This window comes from Labeo rohita, chromosome 9, assembly GCF_022985175.1.
Source record: "Labeo rohita strain BAU-BD-2019 chromosome 9, IGBB_LRoh.1.0, whole genome shotgun sequence".
Taxonomy (NCBI): Eukaryota; Metazoa; Chordata; class Actinopteri; order Cypriniformes; family Cyprinidae; genus Labeo; species Labeo rohita.
In genome coordinates this window covers 29,139,393-29,156,693 of record NC_066877.1, presented here as the reverse complement: position 1 = coordinate 29,156,693, position 17,301 = coordinate 29,139,393, and the positions used below count along the sequence as shown (strand labels likewise).

The 17,301-nt window shown below is 34.9% G+C and overlaps 1 protein-coding gene across 1 annotated transcript in view; it reads left to right on the top strand.

Moving 5' to 3' along the window:
- The first annotated feature begins 4,198 nt into the window (after positions 1 to 4,198).
- znf385b (zinc finger protein 385B) overlaps positions 4,199 to 17,301 on the top strand; it is a 183,688-nt gene continuing 170,585 nt past the window's right edge. The window contains exon 1 of the mRNA XM_051118304.1: positions 4,199 to 4,308. The gene's annotated coding sequence lies outside the window, so the exon portion shown is untranslated. The remainder of the gene's footprint in view (positions 4,309 to 17,301) is intronic.

Sequence of the window (17,301 nt, the reverse complement as noted above, 5' to 3'; positions counted from 1 at the left end):
AAATGTCTTGTTTATCATCTGTTTTTGTTCGAGACAGGCTCTTGACAGTATCAGAGTACAAGAACTTGATTCTCGCTACAAGAGATGCAGAAAAGCGCTCTGGAGGGAAAAGCTTGCCCGTTTCATTATCAGTGGAGCAAGAGATAGACCTGTTATTTCCAACTCCTTCGACACCACACTGTCAGAGTCACTTCTGGAAAAGCTCCTTCTTCGTCACCAGCAGCTCCGCAGGAATTTTGCACTTCGGTATCACGAGACATTTTTGTAAGCAGACCCTTTCCATTCACAGCTAACTGCCAATTTGCATGCATGACTCAAGATTCACTTTGCTCCATGTGGTCATTTATTGCAGAACGTTTTGGTTTTTGTGCATATATGCATCAGATCATCTTCTGTTGGTGTCATTTAAATCAGCATTTATACATAAATGCATTATGGTGGATATTATGTGAAGTGAGGTGAGATAGTTGAATACATTTAGAGATGTGACTCCAGCATTTATCAGACCCAACTCACTCCTGGGACTCATGGGACAGACGACATCCACATCTGATTCACTTAAGATAGTTGCATCCATCTCTGTTAAAGGAATAATAGACCCTCAGACCATCCAAGATGTACAGTAGATGAGTTAGTTGCCTTATTGAAAAAGATTTGGAGAAATGTACTGTAGCATTACAAAACTCACCTGTGGATCCTCTGTTGTTAATGGGTGCTGTCAGAATGAAAATATAAAACAGCTGATAAAAACAATACAATAATCAACATATTAATTGAGAGAATAGTGTGGATTACTTGTGGATTATTGATGTTTATATCAGCTGTTTGGACGTTCAATCTGACGGCACCCATTCACAGGATCCATTGGTTAGTGGGTAATGCATCTATCTCTATTAAAAGAATAGTTTACTCAAAAAGTACAATTTGATAAAAATTTAGTCACCCTCACGCCATCCAAGATGTACAAGGAGATGAGTTTGTTGCCTTATTGGAACCGATTTGGAGAAATGTAGCATTACATCACTTGCTCACCAATGGATCCTCTGTAGTGAATGGGTGCCGTCAGAGTGAGAGTTCAAACAGCTGATAAAAACATTAAAATAATCCAGAAGTAATAATTGAGTTGTGTGGGTTATCATTGTTTTTATCAGCTGTTTGGATTCTCAATCTGATGGCGCCCATTCACTGCAGAGGATTCATTGGTGAGCAAGTGAGGTAGTGCATCCATCTCTATTAAAGGAATAGTTCACTTAAAAAGTAAAATTTTCTGAAAATTTAGTCAGGCCTTCCAATATGTACAGTAGATGAGTTTGTTTTATCAGAACAGATTTGGAGAAATGTAGCATTCCATCACTTGCTCACAATAGATTCTCTGTAGTGAATGGGTGCCATCAGAATAAGATAAAAACATTACATTAATCCACAAGTATTAATTGAGAGAGTAGTGTGCATTGCTTGTGGATGATCTTAATGTTTTTAATCAGCTGTTTGGGCTCTCAATACGACACTGCAAAGGATCCATTGGTTAGTAAGTGATATAATGCGTCCATCTCTGTTAAAAGAATAGTTCACTCAAAAAGTACAATTTGCTGAGAATTTAGTCACCCTCAGGCCAACCTAGATGTAAAAGCAGATGAATTTATTGCTTCATCAGAACAGATTTGGGAAATTTAGCATTACATCCCTTGCTCACCAATAGATCCTCTGTAGTGAATGGGTGCCGTCAGAATGAGAGTCCAAACAGCTGATAAAAATATTACAATAATCCACAAGTATTAATTGAGAGAGTAGTGTGGAGTATCATGATGTTTTTATCAGCTTTTTGCACTCTCAATTTGACGGCACCCATTCACTGCAGATGATCCATTGGTTAGTAAGTGATATAATGCATCCATCTCCATTAAAGTAGTAGTTCACTCAAAAGTAAAATTTACTGAAAATTTTGTCACCCTCAGGCCATCCAAGATGTACAGTAGATGAGTTTGATGCCTTATCGAAACAGATTTGGAGAAATGTAGCACTCTCTCATCAATAATGAATGGGTGCCATCAGAATGAGAGTCCAAACATCTGATAAAAACATTACAATCCACAAGTGTTTATTGAAAGCGTGGTGTGGATTATTGTGATGTTTTTATCAGCTGTTTGGACTCTCAGTCTAGTGGCATTCTCTGGTGAGCAAGCGATGTAATGCTGAATTCCTCCAGATCTGATGAAGAAACAAACTCATCTATATTTTGGATGACCTGAGGGTGAATAAATTATCAGCAGTTTTTCATTTTTTGGGTGAACTATTCCTTTAATATCTCTGCATGCATGTTTGTATTAGGATTATTAATAGAAAAATTGATTTACACCTACCACTCTCATCTACCTCCTACTGCTACAGATATCTCACTGAAAAATACAGCCGGTACGTTTCATATTCATGCCGACGACTGTCAGTGTGAGAATGGGCAGTCCTGTGAATGCCTGGAAAGAAAATATCTCTGTGAATGGAAGCTCTGCCCAACGTCACCACAGGAAGTGAATGAACGGGTGGAGTTCAGCGTGGGTGCTTCCTCAAACCCTGCTTTTAAATTCTAAAATAGAGTTTTTGTAGATCACTATTACTGTAGCGTGCAATTAGGGGTCCATACGTTCTGGCCACAGACCGTCTCGCCACAGCAGACATCTTACACATTATTCAAACCTTGTTTACTGAAGTACAACTTGACTCAAGCTGCCCCTTCCTTAAAGAATGAGAGCCATTGGTCCTGCTAGGGAATTCTTGGGTTGCAGATGTTCCTCTATCCAGATCTTTCCATTCTGTAAAATAGTGCACAACTGTGAAATTATTTCATATCTAAAACTTAATATTATACCCAGGACCATTGCTTAAATTCATGTAACCAGCAATATCTCAAGCTAAATATACACTACTGTTCAAAAGTTTGGGGTCAGTGCATTTTTATTGTTTGTTTTTAAAGAAATTAATACTTTTATTCACCAAGGATGTATTAAGTTAATAATTAAAAGTTTATTAAAAGTTAATAATAAATAATTTACATTGTTATAAAATATTTATATTTTGAATAAACACTGTACTTTTTAAACTTATTCATGAAAGAATCCTGAAAAAAAAAAAAAAAATCACAGGTTCCAAAAGATATTTGGCAGCACAACTGTTGATATTATCCAACATTGATCATTCTAATAATAAATGCGCATATTAGAATGATTTCTGAAGGATCATGTGACACTTAAGACTGGAGTAACAGCTGATAAAAAAAATTCAGCTTTTCATCACAGGAATAAATTCTATTTTAAAGTACGTTAAAATAAAAAACATTATTTTATATTGTAAAAACATTTTGCAATATTACTGTGTGTTTTTTTTCTATATTTTTAATCAAATAAATGCAGCCTTGATGAGCATAAGAGACTTCTTTAAAGACTATTACAAGTCTTACTGACCCCAAACTTTTGAACGGTAGTGTATATAACTGATATTTAGCTTGCATGTAAATATAAATGTTATTGGTCTGATAGTGTTTAAAATCTCATGGAAATTTACTTTAAAATCACCTTTTAAAACAGACAAGGCAGGTATTGTATGGAATGACCTGAAAAATTAAAACGTTTCACAGTTTCCACGTTTTTTTTTTTTTTTTTTTTTTTTTTTAAGTTTCCCCTGAGACGCAAAATTATGAATCAACAACATCTGCTTAACAAGGACTTCATTTACAAGAAAAGAAAACTTTTAATTCCAAGGGAATTTTTTTTTCAATTTATTGGCATATAATTATCATTGCAAAATGATTGCTTCCATGGGGAGAATGAGAGGAAAGCAGTGTACAGACAGTGAAAGTAGGGCATACAGTATGTGCTCAGGTAGCTTTGCCCCTGAGGTATCGGGATGAGCATGCGTGATGATTTCTAACGCAAAATTCCGAATTCTATACAAATACTATGGCGACGTTCCGGTTTATGAATATTACTCACGCCGTGCTGACGTCGCGTGGTTACTATCCAATAGCGAGTCTCAGCTCGTGAATATTAATAACACAACGCTGACGTTCTATTTAACGCTCCAATGGCATAATACCGATGGTGAATATTAATTAGTTTAGGTTGACGTTGTTTTGTAACCTGCCAATGGCGAAGCCCTGTGTCATGAATATTACTCCCATAACCGTCGCCATAGTATGAATCGTAAACTTCAGTCAGGACGCGGCTCATCGCCTCACAGTCCGTGTGCGCCCTGCAACCTGCAACACAGAGTGACGCCAAGTCTGTTCAAGTTTACCGGCAAACATCGGCTGTTCAGGTAAGTGAGCCTCAGGAGGATTCATATGCAAATGCGTTTTTGACAGCTTTAATACTGACAGCCGCTCAGTCTATCACAACTTCATTTTAGTGAGGGAAAGAGCAACTTGAAGCATCAAGCCAGTGTTTGATATTCCACCTCCTATGTGATTTATTAATGTTTTAGATAGAAATCTCACGTAAGCGCATCTTTTCTCAGTGTTTCTGGAGTCTTTCCGTAACCGGAGCGTGTATTTCATTAACAACTTTAGCAAACACTTTCCCCTTACGTTACCTGTTCGCGCCGCTTTCCAATTCAGCGTCAAAGCGGTTGTCATTTCTGTCAGTGTTGAGGCACCACAGGCGTTGTATCTCAACTGACGCGCTAGTGATGGGAAAAAGGTTGTAGTGAACGAGGTTTTAAGACAGTTTCTCTGTGTTACAGATATTTATACGACTTAAAGGGATAGTTCACTCAGAAAGCAAAAGTCTGTCATTATTTCCTCAGCATCATACAGTTCAAAGCATATGGCTTACTTTCTGTTGTTGAAGAATGTAATGTAATCCAAATTAATTGTATTCTACATACCAGGTTTTCATAAAACATGATGGTTTGTGGAACAAACAATGTTGAGTAGCATGGGTATATTTGTAGCAATAGCCAAAAATACATTGCATGGGTCAAAATGATCGATTTATCTTTTATGCCAAAATCATTAGGATATTAAGTAAAGATCATGCTCCATGAAGATATTTTGTAAGTTTCATACTGTACTTAATTTTTGATTAGTAATATGCATTGCTAAGAACTTTATTTGGAGATCAGGCGATTTTATCAATATTTAGAATTTTTTTAAATTTTTTATTTTGCACCCTCAGATTTCAGATTTTCAAATAGTTGTGTCTCGGCCAAATATTGTCCTATCCTAACAAATCATACATCAATGGAAAGCTTATTTATTCACCAGAACGCTTGTTTACTCATCAGATGATCAAACTGACCCTTATGACTGGTTTTGTGGTCCAGGGTCACATTTGAGAAGTAGAATGTCTGATTCATGAATGAACGATTCATTTGAATCGAATCTTTTGAATTAATCGCCAATTGTAATGTAAATGATTCGTTAACGAATCAAACTGATCCGGTTCTTGAGGTTAACTCGCTGATTCAATAAACTGGTTTCAGCGATCCGTAATCATGCATCTATTTTAGGCATCTTTTATTGTTAGACACATTTCAATAATAATAGTAATAATAATAATAAAATAAACTATATTCATAAATAAACAATTCATTAAATTAAATTATAATAATTAAATACATTAAATTAAATTCAATTAATTAATTAAATTAAATAAATTATATGTGACCATGTACCACAAGACCAGGCTTAAGTTGCAAATATAATATTTGTAATATTATAATATTTGTTAATATTTGTAGCAATAGCCAAAAATGCATTGTATGGGTATAAAATTTCCATTTTTCTTTTATGCCAAAATCATTAGGATATTAAATAAAGATTATGTTCCATGAAGATATTTTGTAAACTTCCTACTGCAATTTTTGATTAGTAATATGCATTGCTAAGAACTTCATTTAGACAACTTTAAAGGCAATTTTCTCAGTATTATGATTTTTTGCACCCTCAGATACCAGATTTTCAAATAGCTACATCTTGGCCAAATATTGTCCTATTCTAACAAACCATAAATTAAAAAAAAAAAGATTATTTATTCAGCTTTTGACCATTGTAAAAAATTGACCATTATGACTGTTTGTGTGGTCCAGTGTCACATATACACCTATGTAAACACTATATATACATACATTAGTTCTGTGGTATTCTCAGGTGTTCAACTTCAGACATTCTCATCCCTGTATATTGATTATAGCTATTTTTGTCTATATTGATGTAATTGTGTGTAAAATAAGAAACAAATAATGGAAGTGCATGTACGCCAGTAATACAGGATTGCAATTTGCATCTTTGACAGTTTGATGTCATGTTTTTGCATTTGTCCTTGTACTAAATAATCCTCTCATATTTGTAATTCTACAGTAAGCCTCAGAATATATGCAACCTAAAGGCTTTTTACTGACTTTAAGCTCTGCCCTTTGTGTCTTTAGACAACCATTGTTTATTTATTTATTTAAATAATTGTAAATGCATTATAAATGTCCAAAATCAAATACTGAATGAACAGTTGATTGCATGCTGGTCAAGAAGTGTTTCTTTCATGCATTATTTCAACAAAATTTGCTTAGTTTAATGCAGCCAGAGGCTTTGAAAATTTGACCTTTTGTGTCAGTTTCTGCGTGGGGTTGTTGCGCTCACTCTCTTTCTTTCTTTTTCTCTCTGTGTAACGTGAACATAAGGCAGAAGGTGTGGCTTCTCCCTGAAGTGTGGTCTACCTGTACATAATTAATAGAGCACTTAAGTCCTTTCCTCATCAGGACTAATTTGTTCAGCAGTGTTGCATCATGCCTTGAAAGGCAAAACACATTGTAGACTCAAAGCAACTTGGGAAATGGGTTTTTTAGAAGCCTCTTTTCATAAACACATATTAGTCCACCTTTGTTCTAGGCGTCCCGAAGATAAATGTACCCACAGTGACAATAAGTAAGTGTTTGCAGGCAGAGAATAGTACAGCGCACATGCTTATTCTTCCTCTTCCTTCTTCCTTCCCTGCTTCCTTCCTTCTGCATTTCATTATTCCCACACATACTTTCTTCTTGGAAGAGTTTCTAGAACATTTAGTAAGTCTGAAATATTATGAACTATGCATTTTTTTTTTTAAGTAAAGAGAGCTGTCTAATTCAACTTTTGAGATTGTACTTCAGCTCAGCACAAAATTGTAACCCAGAGCTCTCAAATGTTCACAGGGCTGTTATTATACCTGCTGTCTCCCTCAGAAATATAGGAGCTGGTGATGTGCACTTGCTTGCTCAATAAGTGCAGTGTAGCACTTGTGGAGAGAACAATCAAAGAGTTTCCTTTCTGCACAGCGTCTCTTTGCTGCTGTTCAATATCTGTATTAATCACACTCGTAAAATCTCAATCAACATCATGCTGCTTCTCGTTATACAGAAGGCATGCTTTAAGATCCAGAGAGAAAATGCTTGCCTGTACAGTATTTAACCTCCTCACCTCCACTAATGGTTATACAAGGTTACCAAGAACATCCTGGCAATTTCACTGATATTTTTTAACCCCACTTTGGGGTTATTCAAGGTCAGTAAGAATATCTTGGCAATGTCATAGATTTTCATAAAGTGGAAGTGTGTTATTTCTGCACCACTACATGGAATTGCAAAAATAATGTTTGTTTTCAAGCAGTTTTCCCGAATGCATTCTCCTGTCTGTCATTGGTTGGTTTAATAAATATGATGTCACTTCATACTTTCCTTTTGAAAGGAAAGTTTATACCCTGGAGATCTGGCGACGGCATGAGATTTTTAATGCGTAATTCACAGGTTTACAGCAGGAATCGAGCTTCTTGGTGAGAACTGAGCAGTGTGTGTCATCTTGTAGTATGATATCTGTCTGCAGCAGGGAAGCAAACTTGTCACCTTTTGGCGAACTTTTCAAAACCTTTTGGTTTTGAATCCAAAGTAGGTCATAGCTGATGAGTTTTTAACATTGGGAGAGTCTTTGTTACCTTTGTCACCCAGATGAAAAAATAGTTCGGCAGTAACAATGCAATACTATAGAAGTCTGTTTCCGCCACTGAAAAAAAAAGGTAATTGTGACTTTTTATTTCACAATTCTGACTTTTTCTCACAATTGAAAGTTTACGTCTTGTTATTCTGACTTTTTTCTCAAAATTGCATGATACGAACTTGCAATTCTGACTTTTTTTCTCAAAATTGAGAAATAAACTCGCAACCGCGAGTTATAAAGTCAGAATTGTGAGATATGAACTCATATTTCTAAGAAAAAAGTCAGAATTGTGTGATATGAACTCGCAATTGCAAGTTATCAAGTCAGACAAAATCGCAATTCTGAGAAATAAAGTCAACTGCAAGATATATATAACTCAAAATTCTATAAACTTCCAAATTGTGACTTTTTTCTCAGAATTGCAAGTTTATATCTCGCAATTCTGACTTTATAACTCTCAATTGCCAAGTATATAATTGCAATTGCCAAGTATATAATGCATTTGTGAGAAAAAAGTCAGAATTTTGAGTTTATTTCACAATTCCGTTTTTATTTTTTCTCATTTGCGAGATATAAGGTAAGAATTGCGAGATTAAAAACGTGTAATTCTGACTGTTTTCTTGCAAATGTGAGTTTATATCTCAGAATTGCAAGAAAAAAGTTAGAATTGTGAGATATAAACTCGCATTTGCAAGGAAAAAAGTCAGTATTGCAAGGGAAAAACTTGCACTTTTGACCTGAAAATTTTTTTTTATATTTCAGAATTCTGAAAAAAAAAACATCTGAATTGTGAGTTTATCTCACAATTCTGAAAAATAGTCAGAATTGTGAGATATAAGCTCGCATTTGCAAGGAAAAAAAATCAGAATTGCAAGTTTTTATCTCGCAATTGTTTTAATTTTTTCTCAGAATTGCGAGATATAAACTTACAATTATGAGGAAGAAAATAAAATAAAAAGAATTGAGAGATAAAAACTTGCAACTCTGACTTTCTCGCAAATGCGAGTTTATATCTCAAATTTTTGCTCGCAATTCTGAGATATAAACTTGCATTTGCAAGAAAAAAGTCAAAATTACATGTTTTTATCTTGCAATTCTGACTTTGTTCTCACAAATGCGAGTTTATATCAGAATTCTGAGAAAAAGAATCAAAAATGTGAGTTTATATCTCGCAATTATGACTTTATAACTCAAAATTGCAAGTTTATGTCACGCAATTCTGAGAAAAAGTTGAAAGGTAAAGATGAGAGACTCCTTTCAAAAATATAAAAACAGAAAAATAGCCTATAGTTGAATAGCCTGGGTTTTTTTTAACTCTAAAAATACATCAGATTATGTTAACAGAACAGGTTGCAAATGGCATGTTCTCATTAAATGAACTTATATAGCATGTTGTCCTGATTACTAGAAAAGAAGAGTGCACCCACGTACAGTTCTAGAAAAATGCTGTTTCCTCAAATCTCCCCGGTATTGCTTGCAGACCATACATTGTGCATTATTTACAGTAAACAACTCACATGAGCCATTCTCAGTAATTTGTTTCATACTCCACATGAATGTTATTGTTTGCCTCATGGCTTTTTTGTTTTGTTTTTTTTTGAGTCACCAACCCTATTGTGGTTCATATCTTTTTCGTTTATTGCACAAAAGCCTTGCTGCCATGCCACAATAACGCCTGCTTTTGTGGTATAGCTTGTCCCCCCCCTGCAGCTGTGAGATGCCTGTATAGGTGACTGGTAATTAGTCCCATTCTGTCTGCCATGATTTATGGAGCTCACCATCAGGCGTGAAAGTGATCCATGAGCCAAAAAGGTAGACGCTTTGCACAAGTGAGCTAGTTGCATTTTCATGTGTTAGTAAAATTATGTAGGTTAACCTAGAGTAATACAATCTCAAACCATTAATCGGCCCTTTAAATTTTAATATCTTTACAGTTTATTTTTGTGGCCTTTTTTGGTTCCACATTTTTACTACTACTAGGTATGGTCTTTTTTGGAAGACATCAACCTGTTTTTTTTTGACATTATTCCATGTTTTCAATGCAAATATTCATGCCGCACTATAAAACCTGACACATTTCTACTGTCACACAGTACATAGCATCATCTCACCGCAGCCCGGTAATGTCTATTAACATACGTCTCAGTTGGTCTAATAGTCATTTGTCATTTTAGCACAGTACTACTGAGAGTCTTTCACCAGCTAAATTATATAAAAACTCATTTGCTGTTAAGGTCATGACTGCTTTGGAGTGACATGCAATTGTGACATGATGTCTGACGTGACCTAAATTAGCATGTATATTACTGTCAATATTCACAAAGGCACGTACGTATACCTTCGTCATTGTGTGCGTAGCTCCTTTGACCTTACATTTATTTTTACTGACGGAAAAGCCCGGGAGGGGGCTGTTGCAGCTCCTGGCTGGGTATGGAATGGGGCAGAAATAAATTGCCTCCACATCTCCTGCGTCTCTGCGGAGTTTAACGAATGATAACGTAGCTGGGAAACTAGGATATTGGGAAGGTCAGCTAGTTCTAGTAATTAGCAGGAGGGATGGAGATGGAAGGTGAAATAGGGAGAGGGGAAATATTCCTCTTTGGAGGGGGTAATGAATCCCTCTTACTGTGCTTTTACTGACAGGACTGGGAATATTTTCAGAGACTTAAGAAAATCAAATAATTGAGAAGCCTCACAAAATCTGGCAGAAAACAGCAACAATATGGTTCCGGAATTAAGTGTCTTGTTTATTTTCTCCACAGAGAAATTAGTTTTAACTGTAACTTCTTGAAAGTTCCATCTTGAAAGTTCCACCATGAACTTTGAGATTGTTAAAAGCAAAATACCTCGGCAAGAACTGCTCCCCCGTCCATGAAACACTACAAATCAAATCAGTTTCCCTACACTTTAAAACAACCTCTATGTGTGTGACTGAGGTGTCGGCCTATAAACACAATTATCAGCACTATGAACCACCCGTAGTTCAAGCCAGGGTGGCCAAGTCCGCATTTTCCCTTCATAAAACTTTATTTGTAATGCACCTCCAATCCAGTTATGTCAAAGAGCTTTGTGCTTTGTTTCTTATGAGTTTCAGCTTTGAAATCCTGTGCTTTTTAGGACAAAATTCAAACAATAAATGCCATTATATAGACACTCTTAAATATAGCGTGAAGGATTGCCGTAGCAGTTTTAGTTTAAGTAGTAGTGTGTCTCTTCCAGTTTAATACAAGTTATAGCACAAAATAAACATGAACAAACATCAAAAGGTATGTTGAAAGATACAGCTTACCGAAATGTATCATGTCTCATATACTCAGTCAGCATTTCAACCGAAAGAAAGATGTCAAGTGAAACAGCATGTGAACAATATATACTTAACATTGCATTTACATATGATATTATGAAGTTCATACATATGATACACTACTTAGCTATAATTACTTAGCTATAAATACACTAGAGAGAGCTTATTTACTGTTAGCTATATATGTATGTTTGAATAAATCTGTCATGAAGACATTTGCAATTAAGATGTATACAAATGTTTTTATTTAGGTGTGATTATTATATCAGAAAATAAATAGCATTAAATATAATAGTGTTGTTGTTCATGTTATTCTCTGTTGTACTAAATTAGAGGGTTTCCTATATAGTTTACAACATTTGTTGGCAGAGATTTATATTTCCTTAAGAAAACAAAACTTTCTGCACTGGCAGATATTCTGAATAATCGTCGGTATTGTGTGTGTATATATATATATATATATATATATATATATATATGTATGTGTGTGTGTGTGTGTGTGTGTGTGTATGTATATAAAATATAATATTTATGTATAAATATTTAATTTAAAAGTGAATTAAAAGTTTATTATATCTCTTTATATTTTAATTTTATTTATTATTATATAAATGCATTTTTCTTTATATTTTACTTTACATTGTTTTATTTTATTATAAATATATTTTATATAATTTTTACATTTATTTATTTTATTAGTTCTTTTATTACATTTCTTTAAATTTTTACTTTATAGTTATTTTATTTTTATTTATTTTATTTATTGTATTTATTATGTTTTTACATTTTTACTTTATATTATTTTTTAAATTTTATTTCTTATTGATTTATTTTTTATTACATTTTATTACATTCCTCCAAAAATGCATTTAAGTGGTCAGCCATATGCTATTTTTAAATGCTTTATTGCTTATAATCAAATGTTCATTTCAGTTCCTTTCAAAGTCTATATGGATTAAAAAATATATTTTTTAATTGCTGTGGAGGAAAAAAACAATAAAAAAAACATTTCCGGAAACCACGGTCAGGATGCAAGTGGGCATCACTATTGTGCTGTATAAACCACATGCTCTCTGAATATTTCATTGCCTTTCCCTTTGGCCCCGCCCTGCCTCCTCTTCTCTTCTGCTCCCTAACCCCTGTGTGGATGTCCCCTGTGTGCATCTTTCTTCCAACATCCATTAAGTTCCTCTGAATTAGCCATTTCATTTTGTTCTTGCTTTGTGAAGTCAAACGATGCGCTGCTGTAGGTGTCCCATCAAGCTGATGCTAAGTTGGCCAGCTCCTGCTTGTCACGTCCCAGTTTGTCACGTGTGTTTATATTTGTAATGTAGCTGTGAGAAATCACACCGCGTGCCGATGACAAGGGACGGATGCTATGGGTGCCATGAGAAAGAGCAGCACAGGGACTAAGACATCATTACATTTCCCAAAGAGAGGCAGACAGATACAGTATCTTTTGCATTATTAAATACACATGTGAACTGACAACTCAATGGTAGATTTTATATGCATAATAGATCTTTTATAATCTTTTATATTAATAGATCATGTCTTTACTTTAAAAGACCTATGGATGCTGCAAAACATATGCATCTGACAGAGAAGCAGGATATGAGCTGTATGGAGGCAAAACTTGATTTTATGGGAGGAAACTGATCGGATTTAGAGAAGGACTGGAAAAATTATTTTTCTACCAGGTCTTATTTGGACTTATTTTCAAGTTATTTTTGACTTTGTTGACTATGATTAATGGTGAACTGTGGTGCTTTTGTGGCTGACTTTCTTTGTCACTGTTGTTCCCTCTATCATTAAAAGAAAAAAAAATTAACATAATAGAAAGTTCAAATCAAAAGGTAAAGGAGTCAGCACTTTCAAATGATCCCTCTGTGGCGTCCAATTAGACTCTCTTCAGCAACAGACCTAAAACTGTTTTTCTGCATCAGCAAAATGAGGTGCAGTTGTCTTACTGTGGTGCATACAGAAATCAATTAACACTCTTAGTCGTACCTCTTTGACTGACAGTAACTGTATTTATTCAAATAGTTTATACCACAATTAAACTGTTGAGGTCAGTGCTAATGATGTCAGTGCTTTTGAAGCCGTCATCTCTTTATGTTTTCCCAATATCTAGGATGTAACCCTGATGTCAAAATGGTTTACATCAGTCGCTCCTACAGGCCGTGTGATTGGTCCTAGTCTGGAAGCGAGGACAGAGTGGCCAGAAACCGCTTCGAGCTTTATAGCGGGTGACAAATGCTGAGTTGTACTGTTTGACTGTGTTCTAATTCATTTGGCTGTACAGCATTCAGTGCACCTTATGTACTGAGCAGAGGATTTCTGAGTAAGCTGACAACATATTTGTACAGTATATAATCAGAGTTAGAGTTAAACTAAAAAGTTTACATACACCTTGCAGAATGTGCAAAATGTTAATTATTTTACCAAAATAAGAGGGATCATACAAATGCATGCTATTTTTTTTTTATTTAGTACTGACCTGAATAAGATATTTCATATATAAGACATATAGTCCACAAGAGAAATAATAGTTACATTTATAAAAATGATCCTGTTCAAAAGTTTACGTACACTTGATTTTTAATACTGTGTTGTTACCTGTGTTGAATGAACCACAGTCGTTTTTTTTGTTGTTGTTGTTGTTGTTGTTGTCGTTGTTGTTCATGAGTCCCTTGTTTGTCCTGAATAGTTAAACTGCCCGCTGTTCTTCAGAAATTTTTTTTTTTAGAATTTTTGTGTATTTGAACCTTTTCCAACAATGAATGTATGATTTTGAGATCCATCTTTTCACACTGAGGACAACTGAGGGAAAACAAAAAAAAAGAAAACACGATGCATTAAGAGCCGAGGGGTGAATACTTTTTTGAATTTGAAGATCAGGGTAAACTGAACTTATTTTGTCTTCTGGGAAACATGCAAGTGTCTTCTGAAGGGCAGTACTAAATGAAAAAAAATATGATATTTTGGCCAAATAAGAAAAATTTACACATCTTTATTGTGTTCAAAAGTTTTCACCCCCTGGCTCTTAATGCATCATGTTTCCTTCTAGAGCATCAGTCAGCGTTTGAACCTTCTGTAATAGTTGCATGTGATTCCCTCAGTTGTCCTCAATGTGAAAAGATGGATCTCAAAATCATATAGACATTGTTAAACAGGGTTCCACAATACAAAAATGCTGAAAAACCAAAGAATTTGTGAAACCTGAAATATTTTTTCTGAAGAACAGCAGGCAGTCTAACTGTTCAGGACAAACAAGGAACTCAGGAACAACTATCACTAAACAAAAAAAAAAAAAAAAAAAAAAAATTTATTCAAAAAAAAAAAATTCATTCAGGTAACAACACAGTATTAAGAATCAAGTGTAAACTTCTGAACATTTTTATAAATGCAACTATTTTTTCTCTTGTGGACTATATGTAAATGTCTTTTATGTGGCATATCTTATTCAGGTCAGTGCTAAATAAAAAAAAATAACATGCAATTGTATGATCCCTCTTATTTTGGTAAAATAATTAACATTATGTAAACTTCAGACTTTAAGTTCTGAGTCTGCATCCGCTAATTCAGTTTGACTCTAATCAGGTTGCATGCATCCATTACCTCTTAAAACTCTTGGCTCAACTGGGCTTTCGCTGATCTCTTTTTGATTGGCTACTGGCACGAGGTGTCTGTCCTCACCTAGACTTCGAAGTTCTTTAGATTTCCTGTCAGTCAGCTGTGGTTACTGGGATAGAAACTTCCTCCCACTGCTGAAATCCAGGTCTGGGTAATGGACCTAAGAGAGGAACTGAACTGCAACAGCTGCCCCAACTATAGTGGTTTATTTAGCATCGCCTCAGGTTAAATGTAACCCTGAAAAAATCTGATAAAAGCCCCTCTTCTCTATTTATATTTCAGCATGTGCATTAATGATTTAAGTCATGAGTGTAGCTCATGTTGGAATTTCACCACATACCTAATCCTAGATAATGGCATGCGTGTAACTCAATCAGAGAGGATCCAGCAGCAGACAGACTAGCCGCCTTGCTGCCTACACTCTTAAAAATAAAGACTTTATTGGCATCTATAGTTACATGAAGACATCCATTTGACATCCCCATTGCACAAGATTCTTTAGAGTGGAAAAAGGTTCTTTAGAATCTGAAATTCTTTAAATTCTTTTTTTATTTATAGATTATTAATGAGCTTCACATTAATGGAAAAAAATAATTTGAATAAAAAGGTTCTTTGGGGAACCCAAAATGGTTCTTCTTATTGCAACACTCCAACAACCCACTTTTGGAATTTTTTTTTTTTTTTTGGTAAATCTTGTATATTTGCATGTGGTCTCCCAGCGGAAACCTCCCTCTTGAAGCCAACGCGGAAGTGACTAAAACTGCAATTCATTGACTGGCCGCTAGAGACTGGCTCCAAAAGGGAGTCAATCCCATAGACTGCAATTCATCGACTGGCCGCTAGAGACTGGCTCCAAAAGGGAGTCAATCCCATAGACTCCCCATGTTAAAATGCCCAAATTTACAGCAGAAAAAAATTTGTTTATAGCCTGGTACAAAAAGTGGTTTTGGTCTGTATAGCCAATTTTGCCCTATATGTCAACTGTGAGGGGGGTGAATTTTTTTATAACTCATCCGTTTAATTTATATTAAGTCTTAAAGTTAATCATAATTTAGGGCGTGGCCACTTGAGTGACAGGTGGATTGCTGCTGCTGTCATCACTGTTGCGCTAGGCGGGCGTGGTTTCAGCAACCAGCTCCACCCACGTCCCGCCTCTTTGCCCATTTGCAATTATCCGGGAGTGACGTGTAGTGATGCAATTCCAAGATGGCGATGACCGACTCCCGCCCAGCTTCAGAAATGCTCTTCAGAAACCTACGGGTGATGGACACTACGTCCATATTTTTTACAGTCTCTAATACTTCGAAAAAACTCAGAAAAAGAGCCCTATGAAATCTGTTTAATTTTTTCCCAGATTCTATTTTAGTTTTTTCCCCAAACTTTTCTGTTTAAATAAAATTTACGTGTGTAATTACACACGTCTAAGTAATTGAAATCATGAAACGTTTGACAACAATTTATTTAAAGTTCTAATGGTTTAGTTACATTTTGACAATCAATGTTTAGTACAGTATTTTTACAATTTTTATAGTAATATGGCCCTATGACATTTATTTATTTGTTTGTTTGTTCATTTATTTCTGTGTTGTTTGTTTTAATTTTTCTGGATTTATGATTGATACAAATGTATTATCAGTGGCAATCAAACATTAATGAAAGGCATCAAACATTAAAAATGTAATTAATCTTTTAAAATGTAATTAATTCAAAACTGTAACAGTTATTTTTATTTTTTACAACGGAGGTTTTCTGTTAAATAATAAAGTTTTAACAATTTTAAGAAGTGCAGTCCACTGGACAATATTAATGTAGTTCTGTTGCAATTTCTTTAAGTTGTGAAGAGTTTTTGTGTTTATATGATATGACATTAGTTTTGTCAAATAAAATAGTGAAATGCAGTGAGCTTTTAGAGCAGCTCTGGAGATGAAGCTCATGTACATTTTCCTCATATTGAGATGCAGACACTGAAAACACCATGAGCTTCATGCATACTTGGATGTGTGCAGTAGACTTGCAGAACATGCAGACTTCATATTCAGTAGCAGTCTTTTTGTGCTTTAATAATCATAGACATTAGTCCATTTCACAATTTGGTTTGTTGTATAACCCTGCTTTTGATTTAATAATCCAAATTCCAGGACATTCCGTGGTGTACTGTAAATTCTATTTTTATGACCGGATTCTGAGATTCTGTCTTGAAGATATTTTATAAGGCAGAATAGACATCATGTTGTGTGTTTGCCCATGATGCCTTAAAATGCTGCCTACGTAGTTTTTGGAAAAGCTGTTGGGCCTTTTTATAGGTCTGCACAGGTGGTATATGCGTATGTGGCCCAGAAAGTGTAAATAAATGAATAAATAAATAAACAAAAAGATAACAGAACAGAAAGGTAGGTAAATATTGATGTAG